This window comes from Hyperolius riggenbachi, chromosome 6 (genome assembly GCF_040937935.1).
Source record: "Hyperolius riggenbachi isolate aHypRig1 chromosome 6, aHypRig1.pri, whole genome shotgun sequence".
Taxonomy (NCBI): Eukaryota; Metazoa; Chordata; class Amphibia; order Anura; family Hyperoliidae; genus Hyperolius; species Hyperolius riggenbachi.
Window position 1 is genome coordinate 262395306 of NC_090651.1, and position 6000 is coordinate 262401305.

Genomic DNA, 6000 nt, shown 5'->3' on the forward strand with positions numbered 1-6000 from the left:
GGGGGGTATTTATACTATCCTGGAATTCTAGCCCCTCATGAAACATGACAGGGGGTCAGAAAAGTCAGAGATGCTTGAAAATGGGAAAATTCACTTTTGGCACCATAGTTTGTAAACGCTATAACTTTTACCCAAACCAATAAATATACACTGAATGGTTTTTTTTTTATCAAAAACATGTTTGTCCACATTTTTCGCGCTGCATGTATACAGAAATTTTACTTTATTTGAAAACTGTCAGCACAGAAAGTTAAAAAAATCATTTTTTTGCCAAAATTCATGTCTTTTTTGATGAATATAATAAAAAGTAAAAATCGCAGGAGCAATCAAATAGCATCAAAAGAAAGCTTTATTAGTGACAAGAAAAGGAGCCAAAATTCATTTAGGTGGTAGGTTGTATGAGCGAGCAATAAACCGTGAAAGCTGCAGTGGTCTGAATGGAAAAAAAGTGGCCGGTCCTTAAGGGGGGTAAAGCCCTAGGTCCTCAAGTGGTTAATAAATGTAAAGAGAATACAAAAAAGGTATCAGAACAACCATGTTGCATTAATGGCATATTTGAATTCATAAACTGCACAGATAAAGATGAAGGCCAAATGTATTTTTTTTTTGTTTTTTTAAATACAGATACTAAAAGTAATTGTCATCTATATTTACCTTTAATTAAAGCCTAAGATAACGCTCACTTTTTATTGTTAAAATGTGTATTGAAAGTTGTATTGCTAAAATGTTTTTGCAATGTAAATTCTAGTCTCACTACTTCAACATCACTGGTGTACCTGTTCCTCAACAGTCACTACTATCCCTGCTGTCTTTCCACATCTGCTCTTCCCCTCCTCTTTCTGAAATTCAGTCACATGGTATCACTAGGCAAACATAAAGTTGTCTTCTTAAAGGGAAGGTTCAGGGAGGGTGGGTAAAAAATCAAAATCAATTTCCACTTACCTGGGGCTTCCTCCAGCCCGTGGCAGGCAGGAGGTGCCCTCGCCGCCGCTCCGCAGGCTCCCGGTGGTCTCCGGTGGCGCGCCCGACCTGGCCAGGCCGGCTGCCAGGTCGGGCTCTTCTGCGCTCCAAGGCCCGGACTTCTGCGTCCCACGCCGGCGCTCTGACGTCATCGGACGTCCTCCGGGCTCTACTGCGCATGCGCAGAACTACTGCGCATGCGCAGTAGAGCCCGGAGGACGTCCGATGACGTCAGAGCGCCGGCGTGGGACGCAGAAGTTCCGGGCCTTGGAGCGCAGAAGAGCCCGACCTGGCAGCCGGCCTGGCCAGGTCGGGCGCGCCACCGGAGACCACCAGGAGCCTGCGGAGCGGCGGCGAGGGCACCTCCTGCCTGCCACGGGCTGGAGGAAGCCCCAGGTAAGTGGAAATTGATTTTGATTTTTTACCCACCCTCCCTGAACCTTTCCTTTAAAACAGAAGGTATTTGTGATTATTCACACAAAAAGTTTTAAGTAGGCAAATTTCAGTTTTGCATAGCATTTTAGTAAGAGGGCTTTTTTGGTTCTTTTTGGCCCCTTACACACTCCTTGGAGTTTTAGTTCACCATGAGCTTGCTGGGCAATCTGTAACTCATGGCGTTACTAAGTATGTGCCTGTCCATATCCTGGGGATAGCGGCAGACTGGAACGCCTTCCATATTCCATAAAAGTCCATAAACTCTCATATTTTCATATTATTAGGAGTTTGCCAACTATTATTTGTTCCCTTATCTTGATTTTTTTTTTGGGGGGAGACTCATAGTCTATAGCATTACAGGGGATGAAATGGGAAAGAATGAAAGAGTTATAGGAGGGAAGATCACAGCAAGTCCGCCTTTTCTTGGATGAAAATTTGAAAGTCAGATTTTTCAAGGAGTGATTGCAGGGAGTGGAGAAATGAGGAGAAGAATGGACAATGTACAGAGGTATGTTAATCCAGCATGAACATTCCTCTGTGCTTACCTTAGGCAGCTTTGGTTTTGGTAAGGTATCCTCTTCATTGTTTGATAATTATATATTATCTTACTGGAGCTTAAATGATCTTGTAATGTGATTTGTGGTAGCTTTGAAAAGATCCTAAGTTTATTTATTGCAGATTACCATGAAAAGTCCATCAAACTTGAAGATAAGTCCAATGTCTGAACTTTTATTCTTATAGTGGAACAAGATTTGGCCTTTAACATTGTGGGATGGTACACCTCTGGATCTGCTAGAGCTACAAGATCTCTCCAAGTCTTTGATCCATGTACTTTTGATATCATCTGATTCCACTAATAACAAGGAATCAGAAGTAGGGATGGTCCGAAATGCTGGATTTCCACTTTCCAATAAGTGTCTTTCCGTTTTCTGTGGAATTCCATTAAAATTAGAATTTTTGATTTTACAATTCCAATTTCTGCAGAACATATTTTTTTTCAGAATCTGTAACTTTTTTGTGTATGTACACTATTGTGCCGAAACCACATTTCTCTTCAGCAACTGAAGTAAACTTCCACATTCTCTGATTGGCCTAATACTTCAGAGTTTTGTGATTTAACTAAAATGTCCGTGGTAATCTGTACTGTCCTCAAAAAAAAATGAAATGGAAAATAAGGTTGTTTATGTGAAAGCATGGGAAAGAAAGGCGGGTCTTCATATATATCAAATTGGGTCTAGGATTTGAAATGGTATATCAAGTATTGTCAGTTTAACTAGTACTAGTAGTACAACTCAGACAGCCTACTACAACCCAGACAGCCTGCTACAACCCAGACAGCCTGCTACAACCCAGACAGCATGCTACAACTCAGACAGCCTACTACAACCCAGACAAGCCTGCTACAACCCAGACAGCGTGCTACAACTCAGACAGCCTACTACAACCCAGACAGCCTGCTACAACCCAGACAGCCTGCTACAACCCAGACAGCCTGCTACAACCCAGACAGCCTGCTACAACCCAGACAGCCTGCTACAACCCAGACAGCCTGCTACAACCCAGACAGCCTGCTACAACCCAGACAGCCTGCTACAAGTTCAGACAGCCTACTACAACCCAGACAGCCTACTACAACCCAGACAGCCTGCTACAACTCAGACAGCCTGCTACAACCCAGACAGCCTGCTACAACCCAGACAGCCTGCTACAACCCAGACAGCCTGCTACAACCCAGACAGCCTGCTACAACCCAGACAGCCTGCTACAACCCAGACAGCCTGCTACAACCCAGACAGCCTACTACAAGTTCAGACAGCCTACTACAACCCAGACAGCCTGCTACAACCCAGACAGCCTGCTACAACCCAGACAGCCTGCTACAACTCAGACAGCCTGCTACAACCCAGACAGCCTGCTACAACACAGACAGCCTGCTACAACACAGACAGCCTGCTACAACACAGACAGCCTACTACAACTCAGACAGCCTGCTACAACCCAGACAGCCTGCTACAACCCAGACAGCCTGCTACAACCCAGACAGCCCACATAACATCATTTTTGCTACATCTTATTATGTTTTAAAGAATAAAGATGCACTAGCTGGAGACGTGCTCTATATTGCACGACCCAGGTGTGTGTCTGTCATCTCTCTGGACATGGAGTGCGTCTTCTGCTACATATGAGCAAGCAAACCTGCCACAGACATGTGCTATGCCGCAGCATGTGCAGGACATTAAATCAGCACCACAGTCAATCACAATTGGGTGGGAATTTATTATTATTATTGTTATTTTTTATTTATATAGCGCCAACATATTCCGAGTTCCAAGCAGCACAAATATTGTTACAAAAACAGTAAACATTAGGAGGATGACCCTGCCCTTGCGAGCTTACAATCTAATGGGTAGTGGGGGACACACTAGGTAAGGGGGTGGAGGATGGATAAGGCAGTGACCCTTTGCCTCTGATTACATTGTAGGGGTTATGTCCAGGGAAGGCGAACACACAAGCATACAGTGGATGGCTTGAAAGTTATTATTATAGATATCAAGCCCAGGCCTGGATTTACCTATAGGCACAGATGTCCTGGCATCCTAGATTTCGCCCTCCATGAACCTAGAGACCTCCATCAAACTGCACCGCAAATGTGCTGGCCGGCCCAGCTGTCACTTCTCCCTTACGTCTCTTACCCACCATACGTAGCTACAAGTGACCCTTAGTATTAAATAGCCAGAGCTATCCTCAGTATTAAGTAGCTAGAGATGCCCCCAAGTATTAGGAAGCTAGATGTGCCCGCAACTGCCGAGACCCGGGTGAGTAACATTCTCATTTACACTCCATCCGGGACTCTGCATAGATAAGGCAGGTACGAGGCACTTGGGGAGGGGAGTGAACCACCTTTCCATTATCCGGTGCCTGTAGGCATGTGCCTACAGTGCCTTTTGGTAAATCCTGCCCTAAACAAGTCTAACATACATGGAGTAATATTCCCTAAATACTGTATTGATAACACTACTTTGCACAGGTAGTGCAAAGCAATTTCACCATTACTTATTCCAACTATGCTACATGTGTTGTGCAGTTAGTGTGCTCCACCTTACCTACACAACACAAGCATTGCGAGGGAAATGCACGTTAAGCTACTACTCTACTAATGCTCACATTACCTAGATAACAGGGGTCATGCTAATTGCACAGTAAGCTCTATGTAGTCAGCACAAGTAATAGTAAAATTGTTGTGCGCTCCATGCACATGGCAACTTTAGTGTTCTTTAGTGACTATTACCAATATTCTGAGAATGATAGTGAATTCTGAGAATGTCAAACATTCTTGGCTGAATGATTACAAATCTCTGTGGATATCTTCCCTCTCACAATTGACAGGTATCACATGTACCTCTGGCATTTCAAAAATGTATAACCATATACTGATGGCAACAATGTTTTCAGAAAAGTTAAAAACTTACGACTAATTATTGTAAATAGTTAAGGATTGTATTGATTCAATAATGCTGACAGATAAGATGTTTATGCTAGTTGAGAGGATATAGAGAAATTTGGGGCCTGATGCAAGAAAGCATGGTAATATTGCCGTGCACAGACATCACATGGCAATACCTCAGTTACTACTGGCACTGTGTATCATGAGGTACACTATTAGCATGACCCCAGGTACTCAACTAGCGCAGCCATCGCTAAGGTAAAATTTGCTACCAAAATAATGCTCGCTAGTAAAATGCGCTACCATATCAACGGTGGCGCAAGTCAAGTACAACGGGTCACGTTGATAGCTTAACTCACAGTACACAGTGCTGGTAGTAATGCTATGTCTGTGCATGGCAATATTACCACACTTTCATGCATCAGGCCCCTTTATCTCATACAGCAGTCTTATGGGTATTTAAACTAAACCTGAGATTAATTAAAAAGAATTCACACATTCCTGAAGCTTCTTCCAGCTACCTTTGGCCTGATCGTTTCCTTGCCACTGCGCTCCACCTCCTCTGCTATGGCTCCCGGTAACTTTGGGAGTCAGGGCTTACTGCACATGTGCGGTCTGTCCACGTGCATGCACCCTGTTGTGCTCCCGTCGCCGGGAGCGTTGTGCGCCTGCGCAGTATTACTGCACAGGCAAAGAACACTCCTGCCAGCAGGAGTGGATGGGATGGGGAAGTGCGTGGCCGCACTGCACCTGTGCTGACTGGATGAAATTACCGGGAGCTATAGCGGAGGATTCAGGAGGCAGAGGATGGTTGCAAAGGAGCAATCAGACTGAAGGGGGCTAAAGGAAGCTCCAGGTATGTATGAATTTTTCCTTTTATTTCATCTCAAATACACTTTAATTAAGTCCGTCTTGCACCATGCAATTGGCCATTGTATATTTCAGATGCCTAATTTTATGTAACCTGCATAGATGGGTTTCATTTTGTATAAACTTGTTATGAACTTTTTTTTATTGTGATGAGTAGCTCAATAAAAGGCATTTTGATAAATTAAACCTGGACTGTTCCTAAAGGGCACAGAAAAGATCGACAATGGATAATATGCGTAAAGTTATGTATCACTGTAATACAATTCCACTAATCAAATAAGTAAGATAAA